The sequence below is a fragment of the Pongo pygmaeus genome, chromosome 4 (assembly GCF_028885625.2).
Source record: "Pongo pygmaeus isolate AG05252 chromosome 4, NHGRI_mPonPyg2-v2.0_pri, whole genome shotgun sequence".
Classification (NCBI taxonomy): Eukaryota; Metazoa; Chordata; class Mammalia; order Primates; family Hominidae; genus Pongo; species Pongo pygmaeus.
The window spans coordinates 128,273,938-128,291,866 of record NC_072377.2 but is presented as its reverse complement, the minus strand read 5'-3'; positions in this window follow the sequence as shown (position 1 = coordinate 128,291,866).

Sequence of the window (17,929 nt, the reverse complement as noted above, 5' to 3'; positions counted from 1 at the left end):
AGGTCCCTTAGATCATCTGTAATGGTTATCCTTTTCTAATTTCCTGAATGTCAGCTGTGCTGACTTTCACTACCTCAGCTCTTTGAACAGTTTAGTAAACCTCTGCCTCCCTCAAATTCCTGCCTTCTTGAAGTGCCTAGAGTAATCTTGTGTTTCCCTATTGAAACTTGTCTGAATGTCCACAAAATAGGCATTCTGGTGGATGCAAAAATTCAGGCAATAACCATCCCCATTTTTTTTTTCTTTTTTTTTTTTTTTTTGAGACAGAGTCTCACTCTGTCGCCCGGGCTGGAGTTCAGTGATACGATCTTGGTTCACTGCAACCTCCGCCTCCCAGGTTCAAGCAATTCTCCTGCCTCAGCCTCCCAGATAGCTGGGATTCCAGTCGTGCATCACCACACCCAGCTAATTTTTGTATTTTTAGTAGAGACGGGGTTTCACCATGTTGGCCAGGCTGGTCTTGAACTCCCAACCTCAGGTGATCCATCCGCCTTGGCCTCCCCTAATTCTTATTAAAAAATGCCTGGATATAAAATACGGTTTTTTGAAAAATATATGAAAATAAAGACCTTAAGAATAGAGAAATCGGCCAGGCGTGGTGGCTTACACCTGTAATCCCAGCACTCAGGGAGGCTGAGGCGGGCTAATTACCTGAGGTCTGGAGTTCAAGACCAGTCTGACCAACATAGTGAAACCCCATCTCTACTAAAAATACAAAATTAGCCAGGCGTGGTGGTGCATGCCTGTAATCCCAGCTACTTGGGAGGCAGAGGCAGGATAATTGCTTGAACCCAGGAGGCAGGGGTTGCAGTGAGCCAAGATTACTGCCACCACACTCCAGCCTGGGCAACAAGAGTGAAACTGTGTCTCAAAAAAAAAAAAAGAAAGAGAATAAAGAAATGGATATACACAACTAGGGAAACATAAAACCAAAACTTTAAAAACTGCAGAAAAATAATTGTAGAACACAGAATTTTAATATTATAAACCTTGACACTCTAATATTCAGAATTACCACAATCCAGATTTATTTATAACAACATATATTTATAAAAATACATATATTTTTATATTTGTATATTCATTGGTCTCTTTTTCCCACTAGAATGTAAGCCCCATGATGACAGGGACTTTGTTTTGTTAACACATATCCCCAGTGCCTAGAACTGTGTCTGGCATGTATATCCAATGCATATTTACTGGATGAATGAGCAGATGAATTTCCTGCCTGAACATACAATATAAAGTATTCCTCTCTCTCCACTTTGCCATGATTTGCTGGTGAATTAGAATAAGCTACCCTCCTCCCACACAGATATTTCTCTGTGATGCCTTCCTCTATCACTCGACTCAAAGATTTTACAGCAAATTATTATGGAAACTCTCTCATTTTGTACATTGGGTTTTGTTTAGCTCTTAGTCATACTGATGGCCTATTTATCTCCCACTATATTTGATAAAGCAAATATTGATATTTTATGTGTGTATGTGTGTGTGTTGTGTTGTGGTATGTCATATGTTTAATGTTTTTATCAGAAAATTTGGTTATCTTTGACCTTGACTAACCCTGATGTCTGAAATAATTTTTCTATTTAGTAAAACTAATTTATGTAGAATATGTTTTTCTATTTTTTATTTATTAAGCAAGAGGTTGTAAAATGCTTATTCTTTTCAGGTGCTATATTTATTCCAAAAGAGCTGAAAAAGTATCACTGAACTGTCAAAGAAAGGTAGTATGAAGTAGTATAACTTGAAATATTATTTTGAGAAAAATAAAGACAATGTATCTCATTAGATCAATTTTTTTTAAGAAAGAATATAGGACATCCATGTCCCATGTTGATTTCAGCATCACAGAACTATACTGATTGAGATTCAACCTACTTTCAATTTATAATAAAATATAATTGTTGCTTTTCTTTTAATTTTCAACTAGCAAGTAGTACTCTCTCCATTAAGATCAATGGAAAAACAAAAACAAAACAAAACCAGCATCTCCACTTGGCAGGAAGTATTTATGGCTGTATATAATGCAGATAAGTTTGTTTGGGAATGTAGACAGCATTCTAGACCATCACTAGAGATAGGACCTTAATTTAACCCCTAGCCTGAAGCATTTCCTCTGGGATGTAGATGACTGATAACATGGAGGATGGCAGAGAAAGTATAGATTTATTGAAAAATGGATGTTGCAAACAGGGGGTGTTAAATTTCTTCCTCTAAATCATTGTTTAAAAGAACAAGGTTAGATTTCTGCTTCAGAATGAAAATCCTAACTGTTGGAAGAGAGAGAAATTTTCAAAATCACAGGTAGCCAGCATTTCTAACTTTTCATTTCAAAAGCATTAAACCACATACTTACTTCTAGCTCATCTTGCAATAAGATGGCATGACTACACTTGCTTTTAATATCCTCTACACAAGATTCTTCAGTGATTTTTAATTTAAAGAAAAGGAGCCCTTTACTGACAGCGCGATAACCTTTCCCACGGGAACAACAGAAAAAGGCTTCCAGTTCACAGCACTAATGAGCATTATATAATAGCCAGCTTCTTTAAACGGTGTAGTAAATATATCTTTATTAACAAACATTATGTATTACGTGTTTCTAGATCACAATATTTAAGAATAACCTTTTAACGAAGTGAATAAATAAGCCATAACGGGTTTCTTGCCCTTTACTAAGCAAAATATCAACAACTTCTGCAAGGGCAGAGGTTAAGTAACTCTTTTATTTACTAATGATGAAGTTAATTGCATGAAACCTAATTCCACCCGGTTGGAAAAAGAATTTTTCTTTTAACACTTGGCCCTCACAGTGATTTTTGAGAAATATTGCAATTCTTCAAATGAAGCTTACCCTCATCTCCCCCAATAGGTTTAACTATTGCAAGCAAAGCACCGGCTATATTCCATTTATAGTGGCTAGCTAGGAACTGTAAATGTCTACTTCTTACCAAGGCTGCTCAGAGTAGCAGTTTTAATATCAATTAATAGTAAATATTCGTTATTATTCTTTTCACCGTGTTGAACTAACCAAGTGGCACAATTCTGTGGCTAATTATAAAATCGCCTACATTACAGAAGAATTAAAACAGCAAATGAGTCATCTGGAGAGCTGCCATGGTTTTTCTAAAATTCTACACAACACTGCACGTGAATTTTAAGATATAATTTTAATTACACAACTCTTCCCAGCAAACTCTCCTCATTACTTAGGCAGTGTGTGTGTGTTTCTTTTACCTTGATTACAAAGTCAAACCATTTTAGCTAAAATTAAAAATATCTGTGTATTTATAGAGAAAACAGAGGGTTGTGTTTTGATAAAGCCTCCAGAGAAGGAGGGCAAAACTTAACCCTGTAAGGAAGGAAGGCTGCCTGGTCTTCATATCAGACAGCGGCTAAGGAAATCCTAAGAGAGTTTGTTACATGAGCCAGTGGACTGAGGCAACCTTTAACGTGTAGGAAACTGGAGTTAATTAAACTGTTACCGGGATCCTATCTATCATCCTAGCGTGTGCTCTATCCCAAGTCCATTTACATTTTAGAATTGAAAAAATGTTCTCAGGACTGTTGATAAACCATGTTTACTGTCTCTATTGATTTGCTACTTTTGCATAACCTTTATGTTTTAATTATCTTATAGTATTTCTTGAAGGCTCTTCTGTAGCGGTTGCTATCTGATTTGGCAATTATTAAACACTAGGAGTACACCTTTTAATGGATTAATCTGCTTCAAAGTTATTAGATGACTACAGGAGTGAAACTGCTAGGAAAAAATAATGTCACCTTACTCAGTGCTATTTCCAAGCCACAATTATTGTGTTTACTGTAGAGGAGACATGATCAGATTATATGCGTGCTTTATTTGGTGGAATCGGGGGGAGGGTATTTTACATACAGTATGTCTGACGCAGCATCTACCATTAATCATTAATCAGATAATCAAAATACAAATTTAAAATCTCATGAATTAGCATTCTGTGAAAGAACTAGAGTTTGACCTTTTTCTGATAATAAATATTTTTATTGAATGAAATTTTTGTTTGTTGTAAATTAAAATTGCACAATGTATGTTTACTTCTTCATTTTAACTAACCTTTACTGAGTACTTACAATGTATCAGGCATTGTACTAAGAGCTCATTACATGGATCACCTCATGATCATGGACTATATTAGCCCCATTTTACACATGAAAAGACAGAAGCACAGAGAGGTTAAGTAGTTTGTCTCAGGACACACAGCCTACAAGTATTTCAGTACTACAAGTATTATAGCCTGCAAGTATTGGAAACCCAAGAGATTTCCAACTTAAAGTATTTGATTGCAGAACTCTGAAGCTTTACTACTTGGCCATACCCTATGGGATATATTTCAGTAATGGAACCCAAATACCACTAAACGAAGAATGACCAGGTCATGTTATGCTTTTAATATTTTAATATCCAAATACTTGCCCAGAGCTTTAATTTGAAGATCCAATTATGACAGACTGGATTCTAAAATTCAAAATAGCTCAGACCCAATTATAATATTGTTTAAAGTTTATGTGCATATATTCTATTTCAAGAAACTTGACCATTCTGAATGGATTTCTGTAAGAAGATATAACAAGAAAAATTGATTAGATCCTGTCTGCACTTCTAAAACAAACAAAATATGATCCTGAATTTGCTGATTTACCACTATTATCTCAAAGCCAAACATTAACCTTAAGAAACATATAGTATTTATCTACACAGTGTTTGTTGTAGTTAACAGGAACCTGGTAACATTTTCCCCAAACACTCCAATGACAATCCCGAGTTGAACCTTCCATTCATTTATTTTACTTTTGAATGTGGGAGGGAAGGAAATCCCTGATCTTTCTAGCACAAGTAGTGGAGTCAGAACCACTAAGTTTCTGGTGGCACATAGGATCAAAGACATCAAGCTCAGTAGGTCATATAAGCCCCTATTTCACCTTCCTCCCATCCATTCCATATTGAGTAAGCAAAACAGAATAGTGCAGTAGTTCTAAGGGCACTCTAAAGCCAGACTGCCTGGATTCTCAAAGCTCTGCCTCACACTAGCTGCATGACCACAGACAAAATAGCCACTCTAGGGCTTAGTTTCGCCATCTGTAAAGTGGGAATCATATATATTGAATATAATTTATGATGAGGATTAAATGAATTACTACTTGTAACGAAGTGAGAAGAGTGGCCTATAAACAGCAAGCACAATGTGTTGCTATTGCCGTATTATTAGTGGTAGAACAGTATCCTGGGCACTATGCTAGGCATAGTCTTATAACAGTCTTATAACTTTTATCTACTTAGGGATTTAATTTATTGGAAAACTAACAAATTACAACAATAGCAAGACCTAGACCTTGACCCCACACTGTCACATCTTTTCTCTTATTTGTCCAGCCAGTGTTCATACTCCAAGGGGAACATGGCTGAAAATAGGGAAGGTCTGGATGAGATGTCAGCCTAGAGTGGCCCATTTCCCAAGGCCCTCCAGGGTAATTCTGGATATGGTGATGTTCGCATGCTCCCCTGCCTAGTCAGCACCAAGGCAGCATGCAACCTCACTGGCCACACATGAGCTGCTGCCCAAGCCCTTTCAATGTAACATTCCGCTTCAGCTGAAAACTTTTGCAGTATCTGCACACTCCCCTAGGAAAACATTGATCTCTTTCACCACGCTCATGGGCTGCAGGTACAAAAACAGGGATCATTTACCAAACCCTTCAAACTGGTTTCCCTACAACGGAAAAAGAGGCAATCTTTTTTTTTTATATCAGTTGATCTTACTCTATTCCAATAATAACCCACCCACAGTTACAAATGCAGAGGAAACTGACAGACAGGCACAGTCTGCCTTATCCTCTAACAGTTCATTGTCTCTCTCCCTCCCTGCACCAGCAGTGATCCAGGATGAGCAGGACATAGGTTGGGCCACGGTTCTCTAGTGCCAGCTCTGCATACCTGTGGATTCAGCAATGCACTCTTTAGCCCCCAGCCTCCCTCAGGAATTCCTAGAGGAGCCCAGAGCTCCCTCTCTTCCTGGCCTGCCTGTGGCCCAAAATACCCTTCCTTGAAATGGAAAGCCCAAAGCTTCCACCTACAGAATATAGGCAATCTGGTCTCCTTCCTTTCTCCATGTTTAATCCCTTACTGGGCACTGTAGGGCTTGATGTAGTCTAGCGTTACCTGTTTTATGTGTAATACTGGGGTTTCACAAGATGTATAGGTGGAAGATGGACACATTTTTCTATCTTGTATTTTAATAATTACTTATTTTAATATATTTAGGAGATACATTAGCATATCAAAATTATCATTTCATCAATATTCTTGCTTATAATAAATCTAAGAAAACAAAAATAATTTAAAATTATACAATGGAAAAATAAAATAGTTTTGTGTAGATGATCTATGAAGACAGTACACAAACAAGTGGAGTTTGAGGAAGGCCATTGACCTACCTTAACTCTATATACGGTGAACTCAATTTTATGGCTAAGAACATTATTCTGCCTGTTCTATATTAGCTGTTTTACTAAAAACTTTAATGAACACTAATGAAATGATACAAATAGATGCCTAATGTTTCTCCTAACTTCTGTTGTTATATTTTCCCTTTTAAAGGGGTATAGTTTGTTGCAATGCTGGAAAAGCTCCATCAGCCCGCCAAATGGGGGTCTGTCCCACAGGCTTGAGATGCCTCTGCAGTCCCCACACTAAAGGACCACCTGGTGACAAGCAGAAAAATGGACTTTTGAACGGCATGCAAACACTGGAGGATTTTCCTCAGCAATGTACCTGTAAGGCTTGCCTTTTGCCTATGCTAATATTTAATTAAAATCTGTTGTCTCCAAAAGGGTGAGGAGAGAAAGATGACTTAGGTCAGGCTGATGGGGTAAATTTGCATTTACAGTCAATTTGTATTTCTTATTAGCAATTTGTTTCTAACTATATTTTACATACGAAGAGAGAAAAAAACCATCCCAAAGGAGATGCTAAATCTTTAGAGGTTGAGGAAGGAAAAGATTGAAGTAACCTTATCAAGTTTTCCATTCAGTTAATTTTTTTTTTTTCTTTTTTTTTGAGATGGAGTCTCACTGTGTCACCCAGGCTGGAGTGCAGTGGCGCAATCTCGGCTCACTGCAACCTCCCCCTCCCCAATTCAAGCAATTCTCCTGCCTCAGCTCCCGGAGTAGCTGGGATTACAGGCACACGCCACCACACCTGGCTAATTTTTGTATTATTAGTAGAGACGGGATTTCACCAGATTGGCCAGGCTGGTCTCAAACTCTTGACCTCAGCTGATCCGCCCGCCTCAGCCTCCCAAAGTGCTGGGATTACAGGCGTGAGCCACTGTGCCCAGCACATTCAGTTAATTCTTTAGAGGCAACATGGAAGAGCTAAAAGAAAGGAAAGTTCTTAAATTACTTTACCTGTTTTGAGTTAGGGTTGAACTGAATACGAAAACAACAGCTAGAGCTGGGCTTTTGGCAACTCTTTTTGCAATAATTATGTAAAGAGCTGGCCACAGGTCCATTTTCCTCAACTTGGAGGCAGCCCAGGAGCAGGAAGCCAAGTGTCTGCAAAGCCACACAGTAAGCATGGCACCTCTTCCTGAAGTTCAAGTTAGCTTGATAGTAGATTTTTTTTTTTTTTTAGATGGAGTCTTGCTCTATTGCCCAGGCTGAAGGGCAGTGGTGCAATCTCGGCTCACTGCAACCTCTGCCTCCCACAATTCTCCTGCCTCAGCCTCCCAAGTAGCTGGGATTACAGGTATCCGCCACCACGCCTGGCTAATTTTTTTGTATTTTTAATAGAGACAGGCTTTCACCATGTTGGCCAGCTGGTCTCAAACTTGTGACCTCAAGTGATCTGCTCACCTTGGCCTCCCAAAGTGCTGGGATTACAGGCGTGAGCCACTGCGCTTGGCAACAGTAGATTTTAAATCATTTTTATATTAAGATGATATCAACACATACTGGAACTGAAAAGAAATTACTCAAGAATTTTTAAGATAAATCTCTAAATGTGAAGGAAATATTGAGCTTGTAACAGACCTTTTTAGCCTAAACTCTTTCTAATTCCTGGAGTGGAGGCGGGGAGGGGAGATACAATGTTTCCCTTTCCTCTGCTCTTAAAAGGACTTGGATGGACAAATGTTCACTGTCTCTGATGCTCCCAACTATTCTCATCTGTCACTGCCTTTTCAGTGCTTCCAGCTCCTTGAAGAGAGCCTGCAAAACTCTCTTGGGGGAGAGTTGTGGGGCAGGTCTGCAAAGATATTCTCAGCATCTGCAAGAGCCTATATTTGAGAAACCCATCCTTAGAGATTTCTCTTCTCCCCATAAGAAAGCTCTGATATGAGCCCTTTCTAAGCCAACATGAATTTCATTCTGCTTTAGCTCTCCCAGGCTCACTTACATTTCACACTTTCTCTTTTCTCATACAGTTAAAGACTTTGCCCCCATTAAAGGGATTCTTGGCTTCTGCGGGCAAAAAAGCTCATCTCTCAGGACCTGCTTCTGTGTATGCCCCTCCTGCAAGCAGCCTCTTCTCTCCCCAGACTCTGGAATATTATATCTGGCAACAGGCTTAAATTTGGAATTCTGTCCTGTTTTCCCTAGATAAATTTGAGCTAGTTGGCTATCAGACTCTCCTCTCTGCCCATCTCACACTCCTTGGTACTATCCTGAAGGCATTTTGACTAGTTCTGCTTGGTGCCTCAGCCCAACTCACAAGGCAGAGAGTCCTTTATATATTCATATTCCGCTCCTGGAGTGATCATTACTATTCCAGATCAGAACTGTTCTCATGCATTTAAATGTCAATAGTTCCCAGCTTAATTCATTAGTCATCCATTCAAGTAGGTGATCCTATAACCAACCTATTTGCTTGTCAGGGTCTCCTAGCCTGCGCCAAGAAAGGTGATTTCCTTAGCACTGATGAAATTGAGATGCAGTTCTTTTATTTTAACTGTAAATATGAATTAGGTGCTTGGTACACATTAGTGGTTTTAAAAACATCCCTTTGTAATGTAATTTGTCATAGTGTCTTCATCACCATGACAACTGGACGGCCTGCACTGTTTTCCCTCTGAAAGGAAAGTTGAAAACAATGATTAAAAAGAAGCCATATTATTTACATTTTGTTTCCATAGAGGTGGGGAGCAAGAAACAGTTTGGGTCTATTACCTAGCAAGCTGTAAATGCAAAGATGTCAAAGCTTATTATGTATGTGTCCTCTCTGGTGGCAGAGTGATTACACAGAACACTGTTCCCTTAGCTGTCTTCTTTGGGCCCAAGCTCAGAGGCGGTGCCCCACACAACAAAGTGTCAATAGTCAGCAAGCCTCTAGGAAGTGCTGCTGTGGCTGGTTACAGATCAACCCTCCTCTCTGCAAGCATGCCTGGGACAGGATTTAACCCTCTCCTCTCTCAGGATCTTTGTCTTGTTTGTGCTATTAGTACTATTGCTTTTCTTTATTTCTTCCTTTTTAAAATTTTTTCATTTTCTCTAGCTCTCTCCTTCCCAAGGGATGTCTGTCAACAGGCTCTCTCAAGGTCAAACCTGTTACATGGACCTGACACAAGCAAACTTTACCCTCCTTGCCCCCACCTCTGTTGTCACAAGTCCTGCTGACTGGGCAGCTGCTCCTGTGTTCAGGACTGAGACTCAGAGGTGCAATTCTGAGCCCAATGTCCAGGAAGGCGGGAGGATTCCTCTCTTCTTCCCCATCTCTTCCCTGTTCCCCAAAAGAGTGCAATATTGTATCTGTTGAACTTAACACTGGCAGCCACTAAAAAAAGAGTTCCAGAATTAAAATGCATTCACCACTGGCATGGAAAGAACAGGACGCGGAGAAAGATGAGACCTGTTAACCTTTATTCATCACATTCAGTTTCCCCAACATTAAAAGGCGCAGCATTTTCTAACAAAGGTGATTTCTGAATACCAGGATCTGACGGTTTTTTACATAGCAATTATAGAACACAACAGATAAAATTTATATGGAGCATTTGTGTCTGTAAGTCCTGTGAAATTTGGGAAATTAAGAAGGTTTTGCCCCCCTCTTTTCTTTCACAAAGCATGTGAAAGCATTCTTTTCCTGCTAAATGGATTTAGTCTAACTGCCTAATTCATTATGCTAAAACCATGAAGCAATTTCCTGTTCAAAGCCCAGCTCACAGGCTCTCTGTTGTCAAGTATTTGAATTTCAGATTAGAAATGTGTTCATTTGGATAGCTTGAAAGGAAAGCTTTGTTGTCAGCTTGGCTTTATGTTCTGCCAGGAGCCAAATCCCTCCTCTTCAGCAGTCACCAGCAAAATACCAGATCTCAACTCCGGACTCAATATCTTGAAACAAACACAAACACCTCTGGCCTCTGTGGTCAAAGCAACGGCTTGAGGTTTGCTTTCCCTAATAATAAAATTATCTCAGATGATGATTTCTGACAGATAGGAGCAAATGTTTAGAGTTTCCACTCCACCTTCCCCGCCATTCCACCATCACCCACCACACGTTCTTTTTAAAAAGCAGGCAGGAGTATTTCTGCCAGAATGTCCTTCAGAGTGGCTTAGTTCTATGAGTAACTGAGCCATTTGCTGCAGAGCACTGAACTGAAGTGGGGGCTGCGTTTTTGTCAACCTTCAGCTGTCATTTACACTGTGCAGCACTGTCCCATCCACTTGCCATTACCAGTGATTTTTTTCCCCTGATTGATCTTCGAAAAATATATACAGCTGCTCAGAAAGTCAAAGGTCATGTTTTTTAGCTGAAGAAACAAAGTCCCGGGGGAAAATGCCCTGATACATCTAGAAGAAAAAAAAGAAAATATATACATGATTGGCTACTAATCATGGAAGCTCTGATACTGGCTAGGAATTCAGGCAACTATTTCTTGTATAAATTTTTTGAATTTTCGAAGCTGCAAGATTCTAATACGCTGTCACAGTTTGGTATTTTGGTTCCACCATAACCATCTAATTATTATTAATCAATAAATATTTATTGAGGTTTCTTTTATCCAGTTACAAATATGTTTCTTATCACAGATGACATTATGCAGTATTTTGGGTTGTTGCTGATATTGATAGCTAATATTTGTTTGGTGCTTTATGGGTTTCAAAGTGCTTTCAGCAGCATTACCTCATTTTATTCTTTCAGATGTTTCTCATCACAGTCCATAGTTTATGAATGTGGAAACCAGTCTTAATCTTTACATTGCACAAGGAGAACTAAGTTGCAGAAGAAGGAGTTTCAAACATAGATCTTTGACTCTAAGAATGTTTTCATTAGTCCACCCTGACTCTGATGCTTACTTCAGCCTTTAAATAGGGAGAAGCTATCATCATATCCTCTCTGTGGTCTTATTTTGAGGCTAAATATGATGGAACGATTAGCCTTTATCTATTTGGCTTATTCTAAATTACAGAAATTTTGTGTCTGTGCATAATGACAGTGCTTCTAAGTAATTTGAGGATATCTATTGCTTTCAGTTTGAAAATAATGGTCTCTATGTGGATTTAAACTGCAGGCCAAATTTAATTATGCTAGAGAAAAGCGGAACATTTGTCATTTACACTTTTTGACATACAGAGAAAATAGTGGCCAATTTGCTAACCAGTGGAAATAATAATAATAGTGGAAATTATAATATAATAGTGGAAATATAATAATATATAATATAATAGTGGAAATATAATAATAATAATAGTGGAAATAATCCAGGCCTTATTACAAAGAGAGGAAAAGTAAAATTAGAGCAAAATTAAACACAACTAAAGAATTAGGATCGTTTTTAAGGAAATGCCATTGAGGGAAAGGAACTGTTAAACTAAAGCTGACCCAGTTTATGGTCTTCAATTGCATTATAACCCTTGGCCTACTTTATTCTGCAGGGCCTTTTCTGGAGCATATTAATTTTCCTGAATTGGCAATTAAGCCACAGGATTTTTAAAAAATCATAATCCTGATCCAAATTGTATTCTGATCCAAAAATTGTGTGCTGATCCAATAATATAATTCCATTTGGAGAATGAACTCCCAGTCTCACACACACATTAATATATTAAAGACAAAATGTCTCAACCACAGGAAAAACACAGTTCCCACCATAATACACAGCCATTTTTAGGCATATCTGTTGTCATTTTCATTGAATTTTTATAGAGATTCAAAATAGATACAGACAGATTTTTTTCTATGTTCTTTATTTTCTTATCATGTAAATTTGTCCTACTTTTCCTTCCTGAGTTACTCTTAGTCTTTATTATTTTTTTTCTCCTTGTGTAGTAGAACTGAATAATTTGACTAGTTCCACCTCTGCCAGCAGTAACACGTTGAGGCCACATGTGCTTTCTTCATCTCCAAAGCTGACTGACACGATGGCAGGTGCCGAGTTTATCATGTCCTTCCCAATCTTCAAGGCCTTTGCCTGCACTACTTCCCTCAAGAAACTTTCCCTCACAGTGCTGAGGCACAGTGGATTTTCCTCCTTTGAACTTGGCATTTGTAAAAATCTCATTTTTCTCTTCTATCACTTTTTTTTTTAACCTTTCATGACTTTATGTCATCCTGCTCCCTTAAATGCCTTAAAAGTGAGCACCTTATGTGCTATCTCTGTATTCCTGATGACTAGTTCGATGGAACTTGTGAGTCTAACTAACTTTTAAGAGATGTAGGGGACAAGGTGAAAGTTTGCCCCTTGGCACTTTGAAGGTTTGCTGAAAAATTAACTTGCAAAAGGCAGATTAATTGGAGAAAAGGCATACAAATCTATTTATTTATTTATTTATTTATTTATTTTATTTTATTTTAGGTGCATGCACAAGGAAAATCACAACATGATTGCCCACCCCACAACGTGGTTCAGAAGCTTATACCCTATCCTGGCAAAACAGGCTATGGGAGAGGGGAGAAGAGGAATTCTGTGGAGGGGATTACTAGGGAAAATGAATGGATCTAGGAACAGAGATGAACTTTTAAATAGTTCCCTTTGGCAGTGAAAAGGTCTGTTCAGGTATGGTTACATTCTCGGTCTGACAGCGAGGGGAAGAAGACACAGTTGTTCCTTCTGGTAAGTCTGGATCTTAGGCAGATAACAGTTTTGGGGCAGATGGTGGTAATGCAAGGTCGAAGAGACCTTGAGGCTTCTTCTTCAGTTTAGCGTGTCAACATGCCATATTTTAGGATATCGGTTTCTGAACCCCAACAGTAGATAAGAAAAATTTAACTGGTTACCCATCTGAGGGGGACAGTGCTACAAATGGGGGACAGGGACAAGAGGGGCAGTCTAGCATTTGCTGCAGAACCACTCTCCAGTCTTTGCAGACAGTCATTCTACAGCATGGCCCAAGGAGGTATTGTAAAATTATACCTATTGTATCCAGCCCTGACTACTTTCTCTTCTCCTCTCCTCTGGTCCCCCACTGTAAGTTCTGAGTTGAGAATGGTGAGAAAAAGATGAATGAGACATAAAGAGTCCCTGCCCTTGGGGGGCTAGCTGTGACACCTACTTGAAGTGTCTGCCAAGGAGCAGGGGATGAGAATGTTCAGGGAAAGGTCACCGACACTCTGCACAGAGCCCCACACTGTCACTCTGATGGTCTCAACTGCATGGACCTGGTTAATCTGGAACTACATTTCCCAGAATCTCTTTTCCTATGTAGTTGCAGGCTAAGAACTAGTATGACTACTTTTGGGAGACAGAAATGAAGCAGTAGCCCTTATTCTTTGCAGGTGCCTGTGGCTAAATATGGACACCAACTCAGAGGTGCTAACTTACACCAGCTCGTCCTCACTGCCCCCAGCTTTGTGTCCAGCTCTTCCTTGTGACTGCCAGCACTGCCTACCAGCAACAGCCCCAGGCTCACCAAACACTTGGCCAAATACCTACAGAAGCAGTGGCTGCCACGGTGCTAGCTTCCACAAGCCCTTCCCTAGCTCCCCTTGATAGCCTTACTCTGGCAACTGGACACATGTGCATCTGAGATTCCACTGCAAGTATAGACCTTCCCACCAGCTCCAGTGCCTTGGGACAGCTGGCTGGATCCTTTCTCAGATCCTCCATTTCTCCCTCTGGATCCTTCCTTCTCCAGCTTCTCCAATAATTACATAAGATCTCACCCCTTTAATGAATCTTTTTCCATAATATACTGCTTTACCTTTCCCAATTGAATGTCAATGATTTGGTAACACACCTAATAAATGTTCCTTTTCTTGATGAGCTGTGGCAGGGAATGTGCTGCCTTAGGGAATGACAGGAATAGGGGAGATAGGTCATTTTAATTCATCTCTGTCGTCTCACCCCTTTGTTCTTTGTGATCAGATGTACTGATTTGGGATAAAATCGGCTGATGAAAGTCACAAATGTTTTGGTGGTCACTAAAAAGGCTTACAATTCATATGAAACTAACTTATTTTAACAGTGATCAAAGCAATGACTACTTCCCTACTTTCTCTGCCAAGTAAGATAATGGCTGTACTGAAGATTAATGACAAAATGTCCGCATTTGGAAACAGCTGTGAATAATAATAGGTGATTCTTCATATTGATAGCAATAGAAGTGCTTAGCCTATTCATTGTCAACACAATTTAATATATTTCATCTTAAGACTATGTCCATTTCTAGAATTTTGAGGTACACTCTCATCCCTAAGGAGCTTTCTCATTAGTAAAATAAGTCATTTTTTAGCCAATTTTTCCTCCTAGTTTTTCTGTGACCCTAATTTAATTAGAGGGGAGATCAATGATGGCCTGAAGACAAGTCATAATGAGGCCAAAATAGTAAAAGATTCAGAAAGTGAAAGCTGAGGCATGGAAAACAGAAATGAAGATCTAGGGGCCATAGATTAGGGTGCTAACCAATGTTATGGGACACCCTGAGAATATGTAGAGGAGGAAAGCTTGGATTGGAGCTATAAATAGTGGGCTGGGCATTGGGCATAATCCACAGCTTACTTTCATGTCCACAAAAGTGTAAGAAGAATAGCTGACACTGTGTGGCCTGTGTGACAAGTTAGAACATTCCTCACCAGGTGTGCTCCGCACTAGATCACAAAGCCTCCACTCTCAACTAAAAGATAAGGGACTCTGTTTTTCTCACATTAATACTCAAGCCCATATCTAGTGCAGAAGCTAACGCACTTAAGAGAGTCAATAAGTGTTCTTTAAGTGAAGAAATATGCCCTTGGTAGAGATAAAATAAGAGATGTTAGATACCAAGGGGAGGGCTAGTCTTGTTAAAAAGATGCTCAAATACATTCAAGGCCTATTGGTGACATTACATAACACTTACTCCCCAATACCCTAATTTGTTGACAAATAACAGTCTGATACAATTCCAAAAGATCATGAAATGAGCAAACCCTTTTGCTTTTAAGTATTTTACAAGCTTAATATATTAAATACCTATAAAGCTTGACAACAAGAGGGGATTAATACAGATACAAGTCCAATATTGAGTTCCTACAGGTACAGCTGCCAGGCAACTACCACACTACAACACATGGGACTGTCATTATGGATCAATCTTCCTCTCCTTTAACTCCTTCACTACCAAAAAGAAAAGCAATGTAGGCAATGATGTCACTTGAAAGGGCCCTTTCTCCAGGTAACCTTGCTGGCTAAAGTCTTCTTTTGCAGAAATGGCAGCATACTCTGATGATGGCAAAATGATTCCATGCTATTAGAAGGTTTCCTTTCAGTATAGAAAATGCCCTTACATCAAGACTAAAAAGATAATATAGGTTATTAAACTTTGCAATTAGCAATGTAAATTATTTATTATAAATTAATATAAGACACCAGGGGTCCTACTTGCAGCAGTATAGGTGGTGTCTTATTCGCACTCTGGTTAGTGCTCAGATTTTCTCCATGGTAATTTCATCCATACCACTCACAGGATGACAATTTTATATCATAAGAGGTCCCTTGGTAGTAGATATTAATTTATAATAGAAGGAAACAGCAGGGAGAATTTTTTTTGTGCTCCTTGCCAGTAAAACACACAAACTGCTCCCTTGAGGCACATACAGTTATATATTAAACCATTAGTGATGGCACTAGAGTTAATAAGAGATATAATATATAATACAACCATATATAGTATATATTAACAATCCATGAAAAGATAGTATAGATCCTAATGGAAAGCTCCCAGGATAAATTATGTTCTATGCTTCCTCATGGTTTAAAAAAGCATAGTCTCAGAAAATATGCAATGCATCCTCAATGGGATTCACAATTATCTGAGGCCAAATATCTGAGAACAATTTTTTTTCCAGTGAAGCATAAAACATAAAACCTTCTATTGTTGTCTGCAAACCATAATAGAACTGCCAGTAACCAAGGGATAAAATAAATGTTTCCTAAGTAATAGAAAGCATTAAGCTAGATTAGCAGTTTCCTTAGTTCCTTAAATGATTCCTATTCCACATTCAAAATGTTTTCCATTTGCCTTCCAAAAATGAAAAATATATAATACACCTACTTCCACCTATTATGAAACACTAATTTAGGATCTATTTAGTGTAACAGACTTTTGCATTTTGATCAAGATCTTGCATAGATAACATAATCTTGCATAGAACTAACATTTTTTAAAAAATCTATCCTTCTAATTCAGGAACTTTGAAATATTTTCCTAAAAGAATTTTCTAATGGGAAAAACATAATCCCTGTTTAGGAGCTCAAAAAGCACTCAATTCCCAAGTAGATGTTAAATGGTGTATGAAAGATTACGTGACAAAATACTGGCAGAGCTTAGAACAAACCAAGTGTACTTCATTCAAGGCAAGCTGCACCTTCAGTAATGAGCTAGAGTTTTTGTCATGTTCCTAGAGATTAATGCCTTGTTTGCCACAACAGCTATCTTTTCAAAGTAGTAAATTATGTGTCCTTTATGAGTCTGGGCCAGCTGGGAGATCACAATGATAATGAGACCAAAGTTCACAAGTGCTATTCTTGGGTAGGCCAATTATATCAACAACTAAAGTGGCTACATGTAGTATTCTTTCCAGCCAAACACATCTGAAATTTTCTAGCGCTTCCATGAGCACTGCTTAAAACATGGCAGTGTTTCTTCTCATTCAGTATCTCATTCTGGTTGATCCCATATGTTATGTGACTGCAACTATCACATCAACAATGTGATGCTTCCTCAAATACCCAAGAGCAGCCCAGATCCATCTCCTTAGCTCCATATCCCATTTTCCAATAGCTTACTGGTTAGAGCTTACTGTTTGCCCCACTGGCAACTTTAAACATTCTACCTCAATTCATGGTATTATCATCCACCCAAACATTTTTATTTCTCATAATTAAAACTGGTAATAACACCTGCCTCACAGAGTTGCTCTGAAGATTAATGAGATCTTTAATTTAGTGTCAAATTGTAGGTATTCACTATCTGTTAGCTGCCATTATCAATAATACTAATTATTAATAATTAAACCTCAAGGATGTTTCACCCCTTCCTCTTTCTAATTTTTAAATATCCCAAATGCCTCTTTTGTTTCTTGCTGTCTGCCCTCAGGGCAACTGATTTAGTGAGTCTTTTCTTATCTCTGCCCTGAACTGTTGCAATAGATCCCTGACTTCCATTTATATTGCATACCGTTCTGCTCCATTGCCACCACAGCTATGTTTTTTCTGAAACACAAATCTGATCATGTAACTCCCCTGCTTAAAAATCTTTTCATCAGCACACTCAAGTTCAAAGTCCTTAGCTTAATATGTAATACTTTTACAAACTGGGCCAGCCTAGCTTCTTAACCTCACAGAGGACATTCCAGAATGTTCCTCAACAGTTTTACCCTTTCACATCCCATTGCCCTGGCACATACTGTTTCTTCTGCTCTCCCATTTTTTTTTAAATATTTAATAAATTTTATTAAATAAATTTAATAAAAATT